Genomic DNA, 24,430 nt, shown 5'->3' with positions numbered 1-24,430 from the left:
TCCATTTCCAGGAAACTTGAAACATCTCCAGGGAACATGTCCAGGAAACTTGAAAGTGATGTCTTTTCCTTATCATTGGCCACACATTAAGTGAATATCAACATTTCCTGGTCCCTGGGATTTGTCAGTTTGTTATAACTTGTTCACTGACCACAACTGTGTGCCTACCATCCATTTACTTTGAATCCCTCAGTCTTGTTGCTTTGGGATCAAGTTCAACTGCCTTGGTCTGATATTTAGAGCCTTGCACACTTGAGTCCCCATTAGCCATTCCTGTATTATAGGTGCTGGAGTGTTGAGCATTGAAGAATGAATAAAATTGCACTAGGCAAAGATGGTTGAGGAAGAAGGAATAGTGATTAAGGAATCCAGGTATAAGGCAAAGAAAGGCAAAAATATGGGAGCTGAAAGGGTAAGGTATGTTTGGAGAATGGTAAGTTAAATAGTGTGACTGGAATGTAAGATACATGGAGGGACTCTGGAAAGATGAATTCTCAAAAGAGGTAGGATTGTGTAACATAGGGTCTTGTGAGCCATGCTAATTAGGTTGAGTTTTATTTCTGTATCCATTGGAGAAACCAGCAAAGGTTTTCGCAAGGAAATACGTTATAATCAATGCTTGGTTTAAGAAAGGTGACTGGCAACAGATGGATGTCCCGATTGAAATTGTTAAAAAGGGCCAGACAACCTTCACAGTTCCTCTTAAATACTGTAATTCCATAAAAAACATTTTACATTTGTTAGAAATTACAGAGATTACCAAGTGGTCCAAGACATCATGGTGAAAATATTTAGACAATTGGCAAACTCCTTTTTCTCTGTATGTTATTTCTAAAGTATTATAGATAATCTTCAATCCTCTCTCCCATCCAATTTATTCTGTCTTGGGAAAAAAGGCCAAAATGTTTGGAAAAATGCACTCCACCCACATTTTTTTTTTTTTTTGGAAGCACTGGTTTCTTAGTACCTACATGAGCCAAATTTTAATCCACAGGAATCTTCTTAGACAGAAAGGTGGTACTGCCAAAATATTCTCCGAAAATAATTCTGGTGGGAACCTATGGTAGGTAAATGTAAGTTATAGTCATAGAACGTAAGAGAGAAAGGAGAACATTAAGCACACTAAATACTAAGTAATAAAAATGTATTATGATGTATCTGAAACTTTGTTAGTCCATGTTGAAAATTCACTGCTAGTCAAAAAAACATGAGTTCAGAGTTTACATAATCTATATTTCAGGAGTCCATAAGGTGCTCATTTATAGATGGGGATTCCTTAAGTACATTCCATAAATATTTTTGAGGACTGTGCAGGGCACTGCAAATATACTGGTGAACACAGACACAGTTCCTGCCCACATGGAGCTTACAACTAAAATAAAGACACAAAAAGATAAATAAGCAATTATGATAATATGATATAATAAGTATAGTGTAAAAATGCTTTGATGGAGAAAGCACAAGGTGTTATGAGACCATAGAGTAAATCTGGAGAGCAAGGAACATATCCTTGAAGAATTTATTACTAAGCTGACATCTAAAGTATAAGCAGAACCCAGCCCATCAAAACAAGTGGTGAGAGAGGAGAATGGATGCTAGTATGAGCAGAGTTTAGGCAAAGACCCAGAGTGAAGAGAAATAATTGCATTCAGGGAACCAAATAGTTCACACCAGCTGGAATTTGTTTATACACTGTGTGTGTGCTGAGGGTGAGAGTGCGGGGATGAGGGAGCAGATGGAGGGTAGAGTATCTATAGATGAAGCTGTAGGTAGATAGGTAGGTAGGGGACAGACACTACCAAGTCTTGCAATACTTGTAACAGAATTTGGGATTTATCCTGAGGGCACTGAAGAACCATTGACTGCTTTTAAGAAGAGGAATGATCGTGATCACATTTGAATGTTAGAAAAATCACTCTGATCATGGACTGGAGAATGGATTGGTGGATGTGGGCAAGTTGCCCAGTACAGGAGGATGAAACAATGTTCAGGAGAGGTGATGGAATCCTAAACAGGAAGGGTGGAAATGAAAACAGGAAGAAGTAAATGAGTCTGAGACATTACAAGAGAATACAGACAAGACTTTATAATTCTTGTTCAGGGTGAGGGAGAAAGGGGAAGAGGAGACAACGATAATTTTCAGATATCTGACTATTTACTAAAACTGAGAGGGTGAGCAGATGAAGGAGTGAAGACAAGGAGTTCATTTTGTTCCTGTAGAGTTTAGTGTGTCTGATGGTCATTCAAACAGAAAATCTAATAGGTAATTGTATATGTATATGGACCTGGAACTCTGATTGAGGTCTGAGAATCATTAGCATATAGATAGTCATGGGAGACAATGCATGTAAGGAAAGCTTAAATCTTCTTGGCAGCAGAACTCCCAAGCATGCATTAGTGCTACTTAAAATGGAAAGAACTGCCCCATATCTCAGTCCATTTCACCATAGCCCTGCAATGCACAAAAGTCTATTCCATTCCATATCTAGGGTGCTAAGAGCATTCTTTCATCCAACATAGAATCCTGTCTCCTCTCAAAGAAATCACAGATTTTTAATCAATTATTTTAATACCCTTGAAGCTTAATTTGATCCCATCATTATTCTTCTGTATTTGTGGTCTGAAGAAAGCCACACAAATTTTGTGACATTATCTACTTCCATAAAAGCATAAGAGGAGAATCCAAAATAGTAAAATCAGGACATTCAGTTTCAGGCAAAATAACTGAGTTACGTTTTAAGGGGAATTATTTGGGCCATCTGATATTTAATTTAAACTGTACGCTTCCTATTCTCCTTTTAATTAATTCATCTTTTAGCCTGCCTTGACATGGTCAGAACTTATTTAGGATCCTTTGTTTCTAAAGATCTAATTGCTTTTCTAAAGTACATTTGGTTTCTAAAACTTGGCATCTCTGAGTTTCTGATGCCAATACAAAGAGCACAAACATCTTCCAACAATCCATGTATTGTTAGGGAAAAACATCGGTGCCTGGCCTTTGAGAGGAAGGGCACTGCACATTTCTTCATGCGGGAAGTGATGGAGCTATTATTACTTTCAAGACATCCCTGGTTTATCCACTCAGAAAGGCACAACTCAGACTCTGTGGCCTTTCAAAGGCAGAGGCTGTGAAAATGGGTTCCCTGCTGAGACTGACTGCAAGCCCTTCCCTCACATTTACCCTGCAGCACAGTGTTCCCAGATCCCGGGTTTGTTAACCTTGACCTCTATCACCATGGAGATACAACACTGCCAAGGGAATTTCCTCTGATTATCATTCATATCAAGAATATGTTTTTCATATTCTTGTTTTATTCTATTCATAAAAGAATAGAATAGAACAAGAATATGAAAAACACCCCCCAAAATTTCATTGCCCATTTCATCTTTCCATTCGGCCTTTTTCTTTCAACCAAAGAACCACCCAGCAATTTCTTTGAAAGGCTGGTGTGAAGGTTATCAGACTTCTACTCTGTGGAGCATTCATGCTTGAGGAGCTGAAGCTTATCTTTGTATTGCATTAAAATACTTAGAATAATGATGATATCTGTAATACTATTTGACATCATTTAGATTTTCACTGGCAGGTTGCTAAGCAAACAACTATCAATATTATTATTTCTCCACCACCACCATGAATTAGAACCAGAACTTGATGGTACTAAAAGAGGCTTGATTTCAATTTGTAGTGGGATTGCTCCCACAGAGTTGGAAGGAAACAAAGAGATTTCTAGTTTAAAATTCATGAACTCCTCAGAATTGTGGGCAAAGAATAGCGTGCATATGTATGACCCCTAAAAAGGGTCCATAGCTTTCTTCATAAATGCTAACATCCAAAAAGGATGAAGAATTGAAGGGTGTCATACCCTCATTGAACAGATCAGAAAAATTTATCCCAAAGAAACTATGTCCTTCTTTTGATTTCTCTTTTCCTTCTGCTCCTTTTTCTTCTCCATCTCTTACTCCTTTCTCTCCCTCTTCCTCCTTACTCCCTTTCTCTTCCTAAAGTGACAAAGCCATGTACTTTGGATTTTGCATTGGTTTGAGTTAATGTTAACGAAGAGCGAAAGAGTTCCACCCAAGAGGCTCAGTAAAGACTAAGAATGGGAACAGCTGGAAGTGTTCCTAGACTCACAGTGAAGATTATCAAGAAGCAGGCAAATTATTTCAGAAACACACTAGGATTTTGGTCATTGATTAATGCAGGGGCCCTGGCAACCCAGCAGTCAGGACCTACTGGGTTCTTCATATGTGTTTGCTAGTCTACTAGTTGCCTTGGCAGTTGAGTCTTCCCTTGTATCTCCAGGAGTGGAGGCGATCAGCAGCTGCTGAAGCCCAGTGCCTCAGATTTACTAGGGAAAGAATGAGACAGGGAGCTTTTAAAAATTCTAGGAGCTCCTGCCTGAGTTTGACTCTGCCCCTAGAAGAGGAGAAAAGATCTACTTTACTTATCTTCAAGAGGTGAACATAGTGTGCTTTCATTTGTGATTTTTTTGTCATGTGTTGTTTTGTTCTACACCTTGAAGTCCCCAGGCACGATAAACAGGAAATGTACCCCATGGCCTCTGGGGTCAGACTCAAGTAAGTTTGAGTGGTGGCTCCAACGCTGCTGGCCTTGGATAAGTCCCACAGCACCTTTAACCCTTGTTTTCCTCATGTGCAAAATGGCAACCACAAAATGGCCTGTTTGAAGGGTCGGTTTCAGAATTAAATAAACTAAGGTATACAATGTATCTGATATGGGGCATAGCACACAGTAATGGCTTCCTATTACCTCTCACCCAGCTCCTGGCTCTGTACGAACAACATAAACGGGTTCAAAGTATGGAGAACGCTGAAGGAAAATGTTTGTGCTATTTGTTCTGCACTTAAGAATAAAAAGGAATATTCAAGCCTCATTTACTCTTTGTTTTTTGCTGAGCTTCTTAGGTGAATTTGAATGAGCAGGTCTGGCAAGAAATTTGGTGTCACTCCATCCACAGTTGAAAAGCACTTTATGACTTCAGCAAAAACTGTAAGGGAGAATTTCCCAATATTTTCTGATGTGTCAACTCCTTTTATAGTACAATCTTGCAAATCCCGTTTGAAATTTTAACAATTATTTTGTCATTTATACCTTGTATATATTGAAAAGTTATTTTAAATTAAAAATAGACATATTTCAGATCTATGTTATAAATTTTTAAGCTAGGTGTTGAGAATATGGGTATTATTATTCATATTCATATTATTATTACTTTTTTGTATTCCTAAAATATTTCATCATAAGAAATAAAATAATATGCCAATAGTTTACTTTTAACACTCTAATAATTATTTTAACAAAGAGAATATTTCAAGAATATTCTAATTAACCAAGTGCTATGATATACATTTTTATTTATTTATTTATTTATTTATTTATATATTTTTTTTAATTAATTTTATTGGGGTGACAATTGTTAGTAAATTTACATAGATTTCAGGTGTACAATTCTGTATTACATCGTCTATAAATCCCATTGTGTGTTCACCACCCAGAGTCAGTTCTCCTTCCATCACCATATATTTGATCCCCTTTACCCTCATCACCCACCCCCCACCCCCTTACCCTCTGGTAACCACTAAATTATTGTCTGTGTCTATGAGTTTTTGTTTCTCATTTGTTTGTCTTGTTCTTTTTGGTTTATATACCACATATCAGTGAAATCATAGGGTTCTCTGCTTTTTCTGTCTGACTTATTTCACTTAGCATTATACTCTCAAGATCCATCCATGTTGTCACAAATGCTCCTATATCATCTTTCCTTAACGCCGAATAGTATTCCATTGTGTATATGTACCACAACTTCTTTATCCATTCATCTATCGAAGGACATTTTGGTTGTTTCCATGTCTTGGCCACCGTAAACAAAGCTGCAATGAACATTGGCGTACACGTGTCTCTATAGAGAAATGCTTTTATATTTTTGGGGTAGATACCCAGGAGAGCGATTACTGGGTCATATGGTAATTCTATTCGTAATTTCTTGAGGAACCTCCACACTGCCTTCCATAGCGGCTGCACCAGTCTGCATTCCCACCAACAGTGTATGAGAGTTCCTTTTTCTCCACAGCCTCTCCAACACTTGTTACTATTTGTTTTGTTGATGAAAGCCATTCTGACTGGGGTGAGGTGATATCTCATTGTGGTTTTCATTTGCATTTCTCTGATGATTAGCGATGTTGAGCATTGTTTCATATGTCTATTTGCCATTTGTATATCCTCTTTGGAGAAATGTCTCTTCAGGTCCTCTGTCCATTTTTCAATTGGGTTGTTTGTTTTTTTGTTGTTGAGTTTCATGAGTTCCTTGTATATTTTGGATATTAGCCCCTTATCAGAGGAACTGTTTGCGAAAATCTTCTCCCATTCAGTTGGTTGCCTCATTATTTTGTCAATAGTTTCTTTTGCTGTGTAGAAGCTTTTCAGTTTCATATAATCCCATTTGTTTATTTTAGTTTTTACTTCCATTGCCTTTGGAGTCAAATTCATAAAATGCTCTTTGAACCCAAGGTCCATAAGTTTAGTACCTATGTTTTCTTCAATGCAGTTTGTTGTGTCAGGTCTTATGCTTAAGTCTTTGATCCATTTTGAATTAATTTTGGTACATGGTGACAGATAGCAGTCCAGTTTCATTCTTTTGCACGTAGCTATCCAATTCTGCCAGCACCATTTATTGAAGAGGCTCATTTTGATTTATTTTAATTTAATTCTGTATAAAAAGGAATGTTATGGACAAGTAATGTGTGTGTGTGTGTGTGTGTGTGTGTGTGTGTGTGTATGTGTGTGTATATCCAAGAGGGATATTGGTGCAGTTTTCTTTCCTTGTGTTTTCTTTCCTCCTGACTTTGCATATTTGCAAATTTAAATTAAAGTTTATACGGCGACAATTGTTAGTAAAGTTAAATAGATTTCAGGTGTACAATTCTGTAATACATCATCTATAAATCCCATTGTGTGTTCACCACCCAGAATCAGTTCTCTTTCTATCATCATATATTAGACCTCGTTTACCCTCTTCTAGAGCCCCCCTCCCACCTTACCCTCTGGGAACCCCTAAACTATTGTCTATGTCTATGAATTTATGTTCCTTTATTTGTTTGTCTTGTTCTTTTTATTATGTTCAGTTTTATATACCACATATCAGTGAAATCGTAAGGTTTTCTACTTTTTCTGTCTGACTTATTTCTCTTAGCATTATACTCTCATGATCCATCCATGTTGTCACAAATGGTACTATTTCATTTTTTCTCACTGCCGAATAGTATTCCATTCTGTATATATACCACAACTTCTTTATCCAGTCATCTATCGAAGGACATTTTGTTTGTTTCCATGTCTTGGCCACCGTAAATAAAGCTGCAATGAACATTGAAGCACACGTGTCTTTATGGATAAATGTTCTCAGATTTTCTGGGTAGATACCCAGGAGAAGGATTGCTGGGTCATATTGTAATTCTATTCTTAATTTTTTGAGAAACCTCCAAACTGCCTTCCATAGCGGCTGCACCAGTCTTCATTCCCACCAACAGTGTATAGGGTTCCTTTTTCTCCACAGCCTCTCCAACTCTTGTTACTATTTGTCTTGTTGATAATAGCCATTCTTACTGGGGTGAGGCGATATCTCATTGTGGTTCTTATCTGCATTTCTCTGATGATTAGTGATGTTGAGCATTTTTTCATATGTCTATTGGCCATTTGTATGTCCTCTTTGGACAAATGTCTCTTCAGGCCCTCTGCCCATTTTTCAATTGGGTTGTTTGGGGTTTTTTTTTTGTTGTTGTTGAGTTGTATAAGTTCCTTGCATGTTTTTGATATTAGTCCCTTATTGGAGGCACTGTTTGCAAAAATCTTCTACCATTCAGTTGGTTGCTTCTTTATTTTATTGATGGTTTCTTTTGCTGTGCAGAAGCTTTTAAGTTTCATATAGTCCCATTCATTTATTTTAGCTTTTACTTCCATTGTCTTTGGAGTCAAATTCATAAAATGTTCTTTGAACCCAAGGTCCATAAGTTTAGTACCTATGTTTTCTTCTATGCAGTTTATTGTGTCATTCTTATGCTTAAGTCTTTGATCCATTTTGAATTAATTTTGGTACATGGTGACAGATAGCAGTCCAGTTTCACTCTTTTGCACGTGGCTTTCCAATTCTGCCAGCACAATTTGTTGGAGAGACTGTCTATTCGCCACTGTATGTTTTTAGCTACTTTGTCAAAAATTAACTGTCCATATTTATGTGGTTTTATTTCTGGGTACTCAATTCTATTCCATTGGTCTATGTGTCTGTTTTTCTGCCAATGCCATGCTGTTTTGATTGTTGTTGCCCTGTAGTACACACTAAAGTCAGGGAGTGTGATACCTCCAGTATTGTTCTTTTTTCTTAGGATTGCTTTGGCTATTCGGTGTATCTTGTGGTTCCACGCAAGTCAGATGACATTTTCTATTTCTTTAAAAAATGCCATGGGATTTTGATGGGGATAGCATTAAATTTGTATATTGCTTTGGGTAATGTGGCCATTTTAACTATGTTGATTCTTCCAATCCATGAGCACGAAATGTCTTTCCATTTCTTTGTGTCTTCAATTTCTTTTAAAACGTCTTACAGTTTTCAGCATATAGGTCTTTTACATCCTTGGTTAAGTTTATTCCTAGGTATTTTATTCTTTTTGTTGCAATTGCAAAAGGAATTGTTTTGTTTTGCTTTTTAAATTTCTTTTTCTGAGACTTCATTGTTAGTATATAGGAATGCAATGGACTTTTTTATGTTAATTTTGTAGCCGTCAGTTTTACTGTATTCATTGACTGTTTCTAATAGCTTTTTGGTGGAATCTTTAGGGTTTTCTATATATAGCATCATGTCATCTGCAAGAAATGTTAATTTAACTTCTTCATTCCCAATATGGATGCCTTTTATTTCTTTCTCTTGACTGATTGCTCTGGCGAGGACTTCCAACACTATGTTGAAAAGCAGAGGTGATAGGGGACAGCCAGGTCATGTTCCTGAATGTAGAGCAAAGGACTTCAGTTTTTTTTCCGTTTATTATGATATTAGCTGAGGCTTTGTCATATATGGCCTTTATTATGTTAAGGTATTTTCCTTCTATGCCTATTTTTATTAAGTGTTTTAATCATAAATGGATGTTGTATCTTGTCAAACGCTTTTTCTGCATCATTTGATATAATCATATAATTTCTGTCCTTTATTTTGTTTATGTGATGTAGCACATTGATGGATTTGCGCATGTTGAACCATCCTTGTGTCCTGGGGATGAACCCCACTTGGTCGTGATGAATAATCTTTTTAATGTATTGTTGTATTCGATTTGCTAGAATTTTGTTTAGGATTTTTGCATCAGTATTCATCAGAGATATTGGTCTATAGTTTTCTTTTTTTGTGTTGTCCTTACCAGGTTTTGGTATCAGGGTAATGTTGGCTTCATAAAATGAGTAAGGGAGTACTGTCTCTTCTTCAATTTTTTGGAAGAGTTTCAGTAGGACAGGTATTAGATCCTCTTTGAAGGTTTGGTAGAATTCACTAGTGAAGCTATCTGGTCCCAGACTTTTGCTTTTGGGAAGGTTTTGGATGACTGATTCAATTTTGTTACTGGTGATCAGTCTGTTTAGATTTTCCAGTTCTTCATGGTTCAGCCTAGGAAGGCTATATGTTTCGAAGAACTTGTCCATTTCTTCTAGGTTAGTAAATTTAGTGGCATATAGTCCTTCATAGTATTCTTGAATGATCCTTTGTATTTCTGTGGTGTCCGTGATAACTTCCTCTTTTTCATTTCTGATTTTGTTAATTAGTGTCTTCTCTCTTTTTATCTTAGTGAGTCTAGCCAAGGGTTTGTCCATTTTGTTAATGTTTTCAAAGAACCAGCCCTTTGTCACATTAATTTTTTCTATTGTCTTTTTGTTCTCTATTTCATTTAGTTCTTCTCTGATTTTTATAGTTTCCTTTCTTCTGCTGACCTTGGGTATCACTTGTTCTTCTTTTTCTAGGTCTTTAATGTGAGGTTATATATTTGTGATTTTTCTTGTTTCTTGTAGGCCTGTAATTATATAAATTTCCCTCTTAAAACTTCTTTTGCTACATCCCCAAAATTTTGGTAGGATGTATTTTCATTATCATTTGTTTCTATGTATCTTTTGATCTCTCCTCTAATTTCTTCTTTGACTTGGTAGTTCTTTAAAAGTAGTGTTTAATCTCCATGTATTTGTGTTTTTTCCTGCTTTCTTTTTGCAGTTGATATCCAATTTCAAAGCCTGTGATCAAAGAATATGCTTGGTATAATTTCAATCTTTAAATTTGCTGAGGTTAGAGTTTTGTTCCAATATATGGTCTATCTTTGAGAATGTTCCATGTACACTTGAAAAAAATGTATAGTCAGATGTTTTAAAATGAAGTGCTCTATAAATGTCAATATGTCCATTTCATCTAATGTGTCATACAGGGATGCTGTTTATTTATTTTCTGTTTGGATGATCTATCCATAGCTGTCAATGATGTATTTAGGTCCCTTACTATAATTGTGTTTGGGTCAATTTCTCCCTTTAGTTCTGTTAGTAGTAGGTTGGTGTGGGCATAGAGTTCCAGAAAGCAGTTTCCAGGCTCTCCGCCTCGCATGGGAAGGTGCTGGCTCGGGTAATGAACGACCATCCTCTGTGATTGGTTGGCCATCAGCTGTAACCGGTTAGCCAATTGCCTACTGATGTAACTGCGGAACTGCGTTGATTGGTTGTTTGGTTGGCAGGCAGAGAAGTGAATGGTGGACTGTGGATCGGATGGCTACTACTGCATGTGTCTCGCCTGGTCGCCAGAGAGAATATAGTGGCATGACTCCCCTATCTATGGCTCCATGGGTGTTCCTTTTTGGCCTAGCCATATCCTGTGTTCTTATGTGGGGAGCAGGACCAGAGGCCCAGCAGGCCGCCCTGCAAGACAAATGGCGCAGCGAGAAGGGTCCCCCACAAGACACTTGGTATATTTTGGTGCTCCCTGACTGGGGGCATAAATATTGATGACCGTTGCGTCTTCTTGTTGTATAGTCCCCTTTATCATTATCAAATGTTCATCTTTGTCTCTTTATTTTTTTATCCTGAAGTCTGTTTCATCTGATAGCAGTATGAATACACCTGATTTTCTCTGGATACCATTTTCTTGGAGTGCCAATTTCCACCCTTTCACTTTGAGTCTATGTTTGTCCTTGTAGCTGAGATGTATTTTTTGGAGGCAACATATGGTTGGGTTTAGTTTTTTGATCCAATCTCCTACTCTGTGCCTTTTTATTGGTGAGTTCAGTCCATTCACATTTAGGGTGATTATTGATATGTATGGATTTCCTATCATTTTTGTCTTTTCTGGTAAGACTGTGTCTCCATTGTTTCTTTGCCTTTTTGCTGTTGTCTATTATTTCTCTGTGTTGGTATTCTATGATTTTTTTCTCTGTTTCTTGTTTTATTACATTATATATTTCAGTTCTGGATATATTTTTTTTTTGAGTGGTTACCATTAAGTTTATGTAAAAGAAAGTTTGATATTTAGAGTATTCCGTTTTCTTCAGCACGCTTACTTTCTACATTCCCATATTCCGGTTCAGGCCTTTACTATCCCCATTTTTATGTTTTGATTGCCACAAATTGTCCCTGTTGATGGCGGTCAAATAGCCTCCTCTAGTATTTCTTGTAGTGCATGTCATGTGTTAGAAAATTCCCTCAGCTTCTGTATGTCTGGAAAGGTCTTTATTCCTCCTTCATATCTAAAGGATATCTTTGCTGGATATATTATTCTTGGCTCATAATTTCTCTCTTTCAATAGTTTGCATATTTGATTCCACTCCCTCTTGGCTTGTAGAGTTTCTGCTGAAAAATCTGATGATAGTTTAATGAGCTTTCCTTTGTAGGTTACTGCCTTCTTTTCCCTGGCTGTCTTAAAGATTATAGATTTCAGGTGTACAATTCTGTATTACATTATCTATAAATCCCATTGTGTGTTTACCACCCAGAGTCAGTTCTCCTTCCATCACCATATATTTGATCCCCCTTACCCTCATCTCCCAATCCCCACCCCCCTTACTCTCTGGTAAACACTAAACTATTGTCTGTGTCTATGAGTTTTTGTTTATCATTTGTTTGTCTTGTTCTTTTGTTGTTTTTGGTTTCTATACCACATAACAGTGAAATCATATGGCTCTCTGCTTTTTCTGTCTGACTTATTTTGCTTAGCATCATACTCTCAAGATCCATCCATGTTGTCACAAATGTTCCTATATCATCTTTTCTTACTGCCTAATAATATTCCATTGTGTGTATATACCACAACTTCTTTATCCATTCATCTATCGAAGGACATTTTGGTTGTTTCCATGTCTTGGCCACCGTAAACAAAGCTGTAATGAACATTGGAGCACAAGTGTCTTAATGGATAAATGTTTTCAAATTTTGGGGGTAGATACCCAGGAGAGGGATTGCTGGGTCATATGGTAATTCTATCGGTAATTTCTTTAGGAACTTCCACACTGACTTCCGTAATGGCTACACCAGTCTGCATTCCCAGCAACAGTATATGAGGGTTCCTTTTTCTCCACAGCCTCTCCAACACTTGTGACTATTTGTCTTGTTGATGATAGCCATTCTGAATGGGGTGAGGTGATATCTCATTGTGATTTTTATTTGCATTTCTCTGATGATTAGTGATGTTGAGCATTTTTTCATATGTCTATGTGGCATTTGTAAGTCCTCTTTGGAGAAATGTCTCTTCAGGTCCTCTGCCCATTTTTCAATTGGGTCGTTTGTTTTTTTGTTGTTGAGTTTCATGAGTTCCTTTTATATTTTGGACATTAGCCCCTTATTGCAGGCACTGTTTGCAAAAATCTTCTGACTTTATATCATATTTGACTTTGGGACAAAAAATATATTAAACTGGATTGGTGTCTAACTATAAATTCTAGAATCAACAATTCTTTTCATAACTTGATGTTTGAAAGTTCTCTTTTGAACTTAAAAAAGTTAACTAGTATCCTTTATATATATATATATATATATATATATATATATATATATATATATATATAATTTCAGCTTTTTTTCTAAATTATAAGGTGAAGGAGAAGTTTTTGGGCTTTGACTTGCAAGCACCTCTCCACAAACAACACACTGTAGCTGTGGTAGGCTTTATTCTCAATAGATAGAAAGTCAAACTGTGTATAATCATGGCTATGTTTTACATTTTAAATTGTTGAACTAATGGAGACATCCTGATGTGCGATATGAGAACTCTGAATGCTATTTGTGAAACTAAAGGGAGCATCTTGACACAAATGTACAGAATTATTATCATTTTTATCTTATTCCTAACTCTCTGTGTTTTAATAGCAGTATTCCTTACAAATTAAACAATGTATCACTAAGAGTAAAAACAATGTAAAATGGTATATGAGTCACAAACATTGTGGCAGTTACAGGGATTTGATGTGAGATAAATGTCTGGGTGATTGGGTCATGAATATGCTTATCTAATGTCCACCAAGTCCTGCTTGCTCACAGGCTTGGACATAAGAACTAGCGATGACTTGAGCCCCCCAACACCCTCACACCAAACACCATCACTAACCCTTGATGTTATCAAACCACAACTGGAAAAGTTGCTAATGATAATGATAATGATAATGATAATCTGACCAATAAAACGACAAATTAATTTCATTGCATGATCACCATTAGATTGGAACACTTGGGGCCAATAGTATTATTCCAGTAAAGGAAAAAATAGAATTCTTCAGACCCTTGACCTCTCTAGCTTGTCAAACTGATAAACAAATCAATGATTTTGGTCACAAAATCAGAGGGTTCCAGGAATTAAAAAAAAAAAAAAAGTTAGAAATATTTCCAACCATTTAGGCAGTTGTTATTGTAATGGATAACTCACAGCAATTATTTCATTCAACTCTATTTTTCTCAAACCCCAGATATATTAGCCTTACTCTCAGCAGATGGCTTTACCTTCAACCTACTGAGAAGATCAAAGCCAGAAAATCTGAGCTCTCTCATCTCCAGATACTCTGAAACTCCACTCCTCACTCCACTTGCATTTGTGCCCTTTCCCAGCGTGGGCTAACTCCTCCAATGGCCTTGCCATGAGCCTGGATCTCCTCTCTTGCCCCATTATTGATTCCCACTCTCTTCTGTCTTTAATGCTCTCCATCACTTCTGGGTTTCCCTCTAAACCTATGACAAGCCAGTTATCATTTCTCCCTCCCCACCCCAAATTCTCTCGACTTTGTTTCATTCTCAAAATATTAGCTTGGCTGTTTCTTTCCCTTCATAGTCAAATTTGTTGGGTCCCCACTCATACACCTTCCACATCCTCTCTGTCCATTCTTCTCTGACCATTGCAATTTAGCCTCTGCCTCCAACACAGCCTTGGAGTGACCAACAACTCCCTGAAGGTATCATTCAATGGCTTCTTTCACATCAGCACCATTTGGCGTCCTTAACCCACTTTCCCTTGTCATCCTCTCTTCCCCTGGCTTCCATGATGCTGCCTAATAATCATTCCCTCTACTTTTGCTCCTGCATTTCTCCTGTTGTTCACTGAGTCTTTATCTTCACATGCTCTGTATCAACTACAACTACATTTTCTCTTTGACCTTCTCATTTCTCCTTCAATTCTCTCTCTCTCTCTCTCTCTCTCTCTCTCTCTCTCCCTCTTTCTCCCCCTCTCTCTCTCTCATCTCTGTGTCTTTCTGTGTCTCAGTTATTTCATCCATATCAGTACAATTGTCAAGTACAAGTTCTAGTCTGATAACTCCAAAATTGAATTCTCCTCCTCATGACCAACCTTCAACACAGGCTCAACAGATTCATGCCAGCCTCTCCTGTCTTTTTCCTGCCCCTGGGTCTGAAACTTCAAATTCATTTTGATGTTTTCCTGATCACTTGCTACATTCCAGTCCATTTCTAAAGCCTGCTGATTCAACCTCTGCAATACGCTTCCAATTTCTCCCTCTGCTATTCAATCCCTCTGCTGCCCACTGCTGTCACCAGAGATCAAAATCTATTACCTTTTAACTGTCTAAGGACATTTCCTTCCTCAGCTTCTTCTTCCATAGTACTGCTCAAACCTAACTTTCTGGAATTATCCACATATTAATCTCATAGCTTTTTTTTTTAAATCTGGTTTTAATCTTCCAAAAACTCTCTCTTGCTTTTCATTTTTACACATTTGCCAGTGCTGCTCCCCCTACCTGGAGTCCCAATTCCTCCTCTTTTAAATTTCATTCACCCATATTGAATGCTAATACCTCCTTGAAGCTTTCCTTAATTTACTCCATTGAAATTCCAGTACTTCCTTCATTAAACATCCCCTGACTTGGTTCTTACGTCACTCATGGCACTTGTACTCTGCCTCATAATGGAATCAAAGGGATTACTTGCACAGATATTTCAGGATAATTCTGCTTTCTATCATTCTGTCCTTGGGATCCTTTGGCCTAGATACAATATGTCTGCTTCCAATCGACATTCTCCAGGCTGTTATTTTGAGCGTCCTCCACAGATACTCCTTTCCCACTGGTAATGGCACCTCTCTTTTACTTTAGGGACCATATTTGCCCTTCTTCATGCATTCTTTGTGGGGTTGTCAAAGTGTATCTCCCAGCCAAGAAGTAGACTCATTAGAATGTCTATCCCAGTATAACTTGAATCTTACAGAAAGTAATATGATAGGAAACAAAAGGTTATATAGTATTTAGCTCTTTAGTGTCTCCTGAGGAAAATAAACTTAGTTCATTCTACAAAAGTCCTTGGTGCTAGTCTTTACAAAGTTCTTTCTTTGATTTTGATTACGAGCTGGCTAATCTCTGCCAATTAACCCCCTCCCTTTTTTGCTTACTTTACCCAGAGTTCTGTCTGTTACTTGCAACCTAAGAAGTCTGACTAATACGCTATTGTACCTCAAGTATCAAAAATTCTATTATAGCGTATTTCGAAATGTGTGGTCCCTCTATTTTTTTTCTTTTACTGGGCTTATGCGCTTCCTATTCTAGAGTCTTGGCATTGGGTGAGATTTTATTCACCTTGTTATCTCCAGTGGCATCTAGGTCCATCTTGGTGTGGAGTAGACATTCCATAAGTATTAGGAGTTTAATGGTTTGAATGACTTAGATGTAGGGGAGGCAAGAGTTACAAATCAATGTCAGGGATGATATGGAACTGGGATAGAGGCCTCCAGCTCCAGCTGTCAGGCATGGGAATCAGTAGGTACACTCAGGTACCTGGCAGCACCTGACACTAGACCCACACCCACTGGAACAGAACAGAAGCCAAGGAATCTGACCCAGCTATAATGCTGACAGAGTTCTGTCTGTCCAACAAGCATTGTTTCTAAGGGACATGATTGTGGCTGTTCACTGATCAAGCAGTAGTGAAGCTGATGGAATGGGCTGTCTAAACTGGCAGGTGGATTGCTCAGAAGTCCAGTAGCTGATGAGTAAAAGTGCGATTTGTGGACCGATATTAAGGCCTTGAGAGGGAGGTTGGTAAAAGCAAGGCAATGGTTTGAATTAAAGAAGACAGGAGAAGCCAAATTTATTAGGAAGAACAACAATGCTGACAAAGTAGGTGCTGACCAGCCACAGAGATTCTCCAGTTTCTGCCTAAAGTCTGCCTTGATCCTGAAAGTGTGGGTGGGGCTGGACCAGCAGGTAGCCTCAGCAGTTGGGCAACAAAAAGGAGACAGAGGCTGGATCAAATGAAAGCTTCCCTATAATAGTTCTTGTCTTGCTTCCTGAGGCCAATTGTTTTAACTGATGTGTGAATAACTTTTTGAATGTATTCTGTATTTTAAGACCCGTTTAATGAGGTGTTATAGATTAATACCAACTGCTATTGTAATCAAACTTTCTGCTGAGTAAAAGATTTCTAAGACCAGAGTAAATGATACAGGTACATCAATTAATATTCCAAGCAATCAGGCTTCATAAACTACTCTTTTGTTTTATATACTTTAAAGCTATGTTCTTAGGTGCATACCAGTTTAGAATTATTATATCTTCCTAGTAAATTGCTCCATTTATTATTAGGTCATGACCTTTCTTCATCCCTTATTATTGTTTGCCTTAGAATCTTTTTTTGTTGTTGTTCTCTGATGCTAATGTAGCTGGGGCGCTTTCGTTTGGTTCATGGCTCTTTGGTGTAACTTATTCTGTTGTATTTTCAACCTGTCAGTTGCCTCATATTTTAAGTGTTTTTCTTGTAAACATCATGTAGCTGATTTTTTAAAATTTCAAACTGACATTATTCGTTGTTGTTTTTTTCACAAGGGTTTATTTTGTTTACAGTGAATGTAATCACTGAATATATGAATTCATCTCTATCATTTTATTTTGTGCTTATATTCATCCTGCTTTGTAGATTTTTAGCCCCTTCTAATTTCATTTGGATTAATAAGCTTTCATTTTCTAGTTAATGTGTTTTTGTACAGGTTTGGAAATTACACATTTGATTACTTTAAAATTTACCCATACCTAACAGCCTTTACCTTCCTGCCATAAAAATGCAAAGTCCATAGGAATTCTAATTTCAGTAACTCTCTTCTATCTTATATTGTTGTCCAATATTTTAGTTATACCATCTTTATACGCTCAGATTAGGTATTGACATTCTTTTATATTGTTTCATACAGTCTATATCTATATAGATTTTCCCACATTTTTATTAGTTTCATTACTTACTGTTCTTCCTAACATTTCAATTCCATTCTCCTGGTTGAAAATTTGTCTTCGTGAGGTTCAGCCTTTAGAATTTCCTCTTGAGAGCATCTCTCTCAGTGATAAACTTATTTTTATACAAGTTTGTTTGTTTGTTTGCATGGAAATGGCTTTGCACTTATTCTTAAGTAATAGTTTAGCCAGCAAAGATATCCTTTAGATATGAAGGAGGAATAAAGACCTTTCCAGACATACAGAAGCTGAGGGAATTTTCTAACACACGACATGCACTACAAGAAATACTAAAGGAGGCTATTTGACCACCATCAACCGGGACAATTTGTGGCAACCAAAACATAAAAAGGGGGAGAGCAAAGGCCTGAACCGGAATATGGGAATGGAGAAAGTAAGCGTGCTGAAGAAAATGGAATACTCTAAATATCAAACTTTCTTTTACATAAACTTAAGGGTAACCACTCAAAAAAAAAATCCAGAACTGAAATATATACTGTAATAAAAGAAGAAACAGAGGGAAACATCATAGAATACCACCACACAGAAATGACAGACAAAAACAAAAAGGCTAAGAAACTATGGAAACACAGCCTTATCAGAAAACTAAAGATAGAATGACAGAAATCCTCACATACCGATAATCATGCTAAATGTAAATGGACTGAACTCACCAATAAAAATGCACAGAGCAGCAGACTGGATCAAAAAACTAAACCCAACTACATGTTGTCTCCAAGAGACACATCTCAGCTATAAGGACAACAATAAACTCATAGTGAAAGGGTGGAAAATGACACTCCAAGCAAATGGTATCCAGAGAAAATCAGGTATAGCTATACTGATATCAGATGAAAGAGATTTCAGGATGAAAAAGGTAACAAGAGACAAAGATGGACATTTCATAATGGTAAAGGGGACTATACAACATGAAGACATAACAGCCATCAATATTTATGCCCCCAATCAGGGAGCACCGAAATATACCAAGCAACTACTAACAGAACTAAAGGGAGACATTGACCAAAACACAATTATTCTAGGGGACTTAAATACATCACTGACAGCTATGGATAGATCATCCAAACAGAAAATAAATAACGAAATAGCAACCCTAAATGACACATTAGATGAAATGGACATGATTGACACATACAGAGCACTTCATTCTAAAACATCAGACTATACATTCTCTTCGAGTGTACATGGAACATTCTCAAGGATAGACCATATATTGAGACATAAAACCAGCCTCAGCAAATTTAAGAAGATTGAAATCATACCAAGCATATTCTCTGATCACAACGCTTTGAAATTGGATATCAACTGCAAAAAGAAAGCAGGAAAAAACACAAACACATGGAGATTAAACAACATACTTTTAAAGAACCACTGGGTCAAAGAAGAAATTAGAGGAGAGATCAAAAGTTGCATAGAAACAAATGACAATGAAAATACACCCTACCAAAATTTGGGGGATGCAACAAAAGCAATTTTAAGAGGGAAATTTATATCATTACAGACCTATCTCAAAAAACAAGAAAAATCCCAAATAAATAACCTCATGTTACACCTTAAAGAACTAGAAAAAGAACAAGTGAAACACAAGGTCAGCGGAAGAAAGGCAATAACAAAAATTACAGGAGAGCTCAATGAAATAGAGAACAAAAAGACAATAGAAAAAATTAATGTGACAAAGGGCTGGTTCTTTGAAAAGACTAACAAAATTGACAAACCCTTGGCTAGACTCACTAAATAAAAAGAGAGAAGACACTAATTAACAAAATCAGAAATGAAAAAGGGGAAGTTATCACAGACACCACAGAAATACAAAAGATCATCCAGGAATATTATGAAGGACTATGTGTCACCAAATTCAATAACCTAGAAGAAATGTACAAGTTCTTCGAAACATATAGCCTTCCAAGGCTGAACCATGAAGAACTGGAAAACCTAAACAGACTGATCACCAGTAACAAAATTGAATCAGTCATCCAAAACCTTCCCAAAAGCAAAAGTCCGGGACCAGATGGCTTCACTAGTGAATTCTAACAAACCTTCAAACAGGATCTAATGCCAATCCTGCTCAAACTCTTCCAAAAAATTGAAGAAGAGACAACACTCCCTAACGCATTTTATGAGGCCAACATTACCCTGATACCAAAACCTGGTAAGGACAACACACAAAAAAGAAAACTACAGACCAATATCTCTGATGAATACAGATGCTAAAATCCTAAACAAAATTCTAGCAAATCGAATACAACAATGCATTAAAAAGATTATTCATCACGACCAAGTGGGGTTCATCCCCAGGACACAAGGATGGTTCAACATGCGCAAATCCATCAATGTGCTACATCACATAAACAAAATAAAGGACAAAAATCATACGATTTTATCAATTGATGCAGAAAAAGCATTTGACAAGATGCCACATCCATTTAATAAAAAACACTTAATAAAATAGGTATAGAAGGAAAATACCTTAACATAATAAAGGCCATATATGACAAGCCCTCAGCTAATCACATAATTAATGGTGAAAAACTGAAGCCCTTTGCTCTACATTCAGAAACACGACAGGGCTGTCCCAGATCACCTCTGCTTTTCAACATTGTCTTGGAGGTCCTTGCCAGAGCAATCAGGCAAGAGAAAGAAATAAAAGGCATCCAAATTGGGGATGAAGAAGTTAAATTGTCACTCTTTGTAGATGACATGATGCTATATATAGAAAACCCTAAAGACTCCACCAAAAAGCTATTAGAAACAATCAATGAATACAGTAAAGTTGCTGGCTACAATATCAATGTACAAAGGTCCATTGCATTCCTGTATACTAACAATGAAATAGTGAAAGAAATACAAAAAACAATTATTGTGCAATTTGAGCAAAAAGAATAAAATACATAGAAATAAACTTAATGAAGATTGTGAAAAGCCTAAATGCTGAAAACTATCATACATTTTTTAAAAAAATTGAAGAAGAAAGAAATGGAAAGACATTCCATGCCCATGGATTGGAAGAATCAACATAGTTAAAATGGCCATAACACCCAAAGCAATATACAGATTTAATGCAATCCCCATCAAAATCCCAATGGCATTTTTTAAACAAATAGAACAAAAAAATCATCAGATTTATTTGGAACCAAAAAGACCCCGAATAGCCAAAACAATCTTAAGAAAAAAGAACAATACTGGAGGTATCACACTCCCTGACTTTAGCTTGTACTACAAGGCTACAATAATCAAAACAGCATGGTATTGGCAGAAAAACAGACACATAGACCAATGGAATAGAATTGAGAACCCAGAACTAAAACCACATAAATATGGACAGACAATTTTTGACAAAGAAGCAAAGAACATACAATGGAGAAAAGACAGCCTCTTCAATAAATGGTGCTGGGAGAATTGGATAGCCACGTGCAAAAGAATGAAACTGGACTGCTATCTGTCACCATGTACCATTTTGATTCAAAGACTTAAGCATAAGACCTGACTCAATAAACTGCATAGAAGAAAACATAGGTACTAAACTTATGGACCTTGGGTTCAAAGAGCATTTTATGAATTTGACTCCAAAGTCAAGGGAAGTAAAAGCTAAAATAAATGAATGGGACTATATGAAACTTAAAAGCTTCTGCACAGCAAAAGAAGCCATCGAAAAAATAAAGAAGCAACCAACTGAATGGGAGAAGATTTTCACAAACAGTGTCTCCGATAAAGGGCTAATATCCAAAATATAAGAGAAACTCCTGCAACTCAACAAGAAAAAAACAAACAACCCAATTGAAAAATAGGGAGACGGCCTGAAGAAACATTTCTCTAAAGAGGACATACAAATGGCAAATAGACATATGAAAAAATGCTCAACCTCATTAATCATCAGAGAAATGCAAGTAAAAACCACAATGAGATTATCACCTCACACCAGTTAGAATGGCTATCATCAAGACAAATAGTAACAAGTGTTGGAGAGGCTGTGGAGGAAAAGGAACCCTCATGCTTTGTTGGTGGGAATGCAGATTGGTGCAGCTATTATGGAAGGCAATGTGGAGGTTCCTCAAAAAATTATGAATAGAATTACCATATGACCCAGAAATCCCTCTCCTGGGTATCTACCCCAAAAATCTGAAAACTTTTATACGTGAAGACAAGTGTGCTCCAATGTTCATTGCAGCTTTGTTCACAGTGGCCAAGACATGGAAACAACCAAAATGTCCTTCGACAGAAGAATGGATAAAGAAGTTGTGGTATGTATACACAATGGAATACTATTTAGTGGTAAGAAAAGATGATATAGGAACATTTGTGACAACATGGATGGATCTTGAAAGTATGATGCTAAGCGAAATAAGTCAGACAGAAAAAGCAGAGAACGATGTAATTTCACTGTTATGTGGTATATAAACCAAAAATAACAAAAGAACAAGACAAAAAATAAGGAACAAAAACTCATAGACACAGACTATAGTTTAGCGGTTACCAGAGGGTAAAGGGGGTGGGGGGAGGGAGATGAGGGTAAAGAAGATCAAATATATTGTGATGGAAGGAGAACTGACTCTGGGTGGTGAACACTCAGTGGGATTTATAGATGATGTAATACAAAATTGTACACCTGAAATCTATGTAATTTTACTATCAATTGTCACCACTATAAATTAAGAAAAAGAACTTAAGATGTTAAAAAAAGTAATAGTTTAGCAAAGTGTGAAGTTATATGTCGATAATTACTTGTTACTTGCCATCAGCGTACTGAAGATATCGTTTCTTTGCATGTATTATAATGAGTTTACATGTTTTAAATTTGATCCACATATTCATGAATTGACCACAATTCAAAATAAGAATTTTTAAAAATCAATGTACTGCTGTCTTCATTGTAATGGAATTCAAATTTACATTTAACATAAAAATCAATTAAACATATATATAATTCATAACTCCATCATACTTCAAAAAAGGTTCGATTTAGCTATTCAAATTTGGGAATTTATTCATGGACATATTTCAAGAATGTAGCTGTGAAGATACAAATTTACATAACTTTAAGAGTAATGTAGCTCTTTTCTTCTACATGAAATATAATTTCTTCCTTGAAACTCACAGTCTTGGCAAAAATAGAAGCAGCACAGTGGAAGAACACAGTTCTAGTATGTTGAATGTGAGCTTCAAACTACTTAATGTGAGGCATCTGCTTTAATGTAAAATGTGCACTGACAAACAAGTAATATTTAGTGTAAATTTTCAACAAGTACTTAGAATCAGCAGAAAATTAATTATTTCAGTAAAGACAGTTTAAAACAAATAACGATTCTGTGCGTTTTTGATGTACTTTCCATTTTTCATGTATATATTTCTTTTTTCATTATGCCAGAGGGAAGGAATTCACTCTGAGTTACACTCTTTGCAAATGTTCTTTTTGTTAACAGACTGTAATTATGAAGTAACAAATGAAGCAGAGCCAAATATGTATCTGATTTATTAATCCAGGTGGCTTCTTCTTAAAAGGGAAATAGACATGTTGCCAGTGGTTTATGCCAGTAAGGCTCATTTTAGAGGGTAGTTTTGGGTTCGCTTTCTTCCTTTTGCTATTTTCCTTCTTTCTGTCTTTCTTTCCTTTTTTGTTTTGTTTTGTTTTGTTTTTGAGAGAAAGAGAGAGAGTAGATGTGACTCACTTTAGATGATGTATTGCAGAATTGAACACCTGAAACCTATGTAACTTTACTAGCCATTGTCACCCTGATAAACTTTAATTTGAAAAAAAAAAAAAACAACACACCTCTATTATAGAATATATCACAGTCTGGCGTCAAAAGAAAAACAAAAAACAAAAAACGCAAAAAACACACAAAACAAAATATCTCTGTGCATGTTGAACTGGTTGGCTTTCCATTCTACCTCAATCAATTTAATAAAACTATTTATTATCTACTAAAATACTAAGTATAATAGCTGATGCAAAGGATGAATATAGCAATAGGATTTTTCAGTAAAAGCTAAAGGAGATAGAGGAAATTTCACAAAGGATGTCAATCATACATTAAGTGAGTTTTATGGTAATTGAGAGAGGAGACTCCTACTCTCTCATTTCCCGTATTTAATCCATCACTGGCACCTCACTATGAAAACTAGTAAACCCATTTTTTTACTCATTTTACCCTCTTTATGTCCATATTCACTATATTGGTCAAGATCATCTTTGTTACTCTCTTGAACGCAAGTTTGCTGCCCTCTAACCTACTCTCTGCATTGGCATCAGGGTAACCTAAAACATACCTGACCAAGTCACACTCCTGCTTAAAATCCTTGGTTATATTATTCAATTTTCTATTCCTAGAGTGGCTGGTACTAAATAAATATGTGGGGTATTTTTAATGAGATAAAGAAGAAAAAGAAAATGGGAAACAATGGAAAGATCAGTACAATAATTCATTTGATAAATATTTGAACTTCCACTAAGTGTCCAGTACTGTAGCTGGTGTTCACAGTGGTGAACAAAGTATATAGAACTCCTATCTGTAGGGAGTTTTCAGTCTCGTCCATTCAATTAATAGCTAAAATGTCCCAGACACTATGTATCAGGTATTATACTAAGTATTCTACTGAAATGATTTCATTGGGTCTTCACAATGAACCCCAATGAGCTGGGCGCTCTTATGCCCATTTTATTCAGGAGAGAACTGGG

The sequence above is a fragment of the Rhinolophus hipposideros genome (genome assembly GCF_964194185.1).
Source record: "Rhinolophus hipposideros genome assembly, chromosome: 10".
Classification (NCBI taxonomy): Eukaryota; Metazoa; Chordata; class Mammalia; order Chiroptera; family Rhinolophidae; genus Rhinolophus; species Rhinolophus hipposideros.
The sequence above is the reverse complement of the archived record's forward strand: the minus strand, read 5'-3'. Positions refer to the sequence as shown.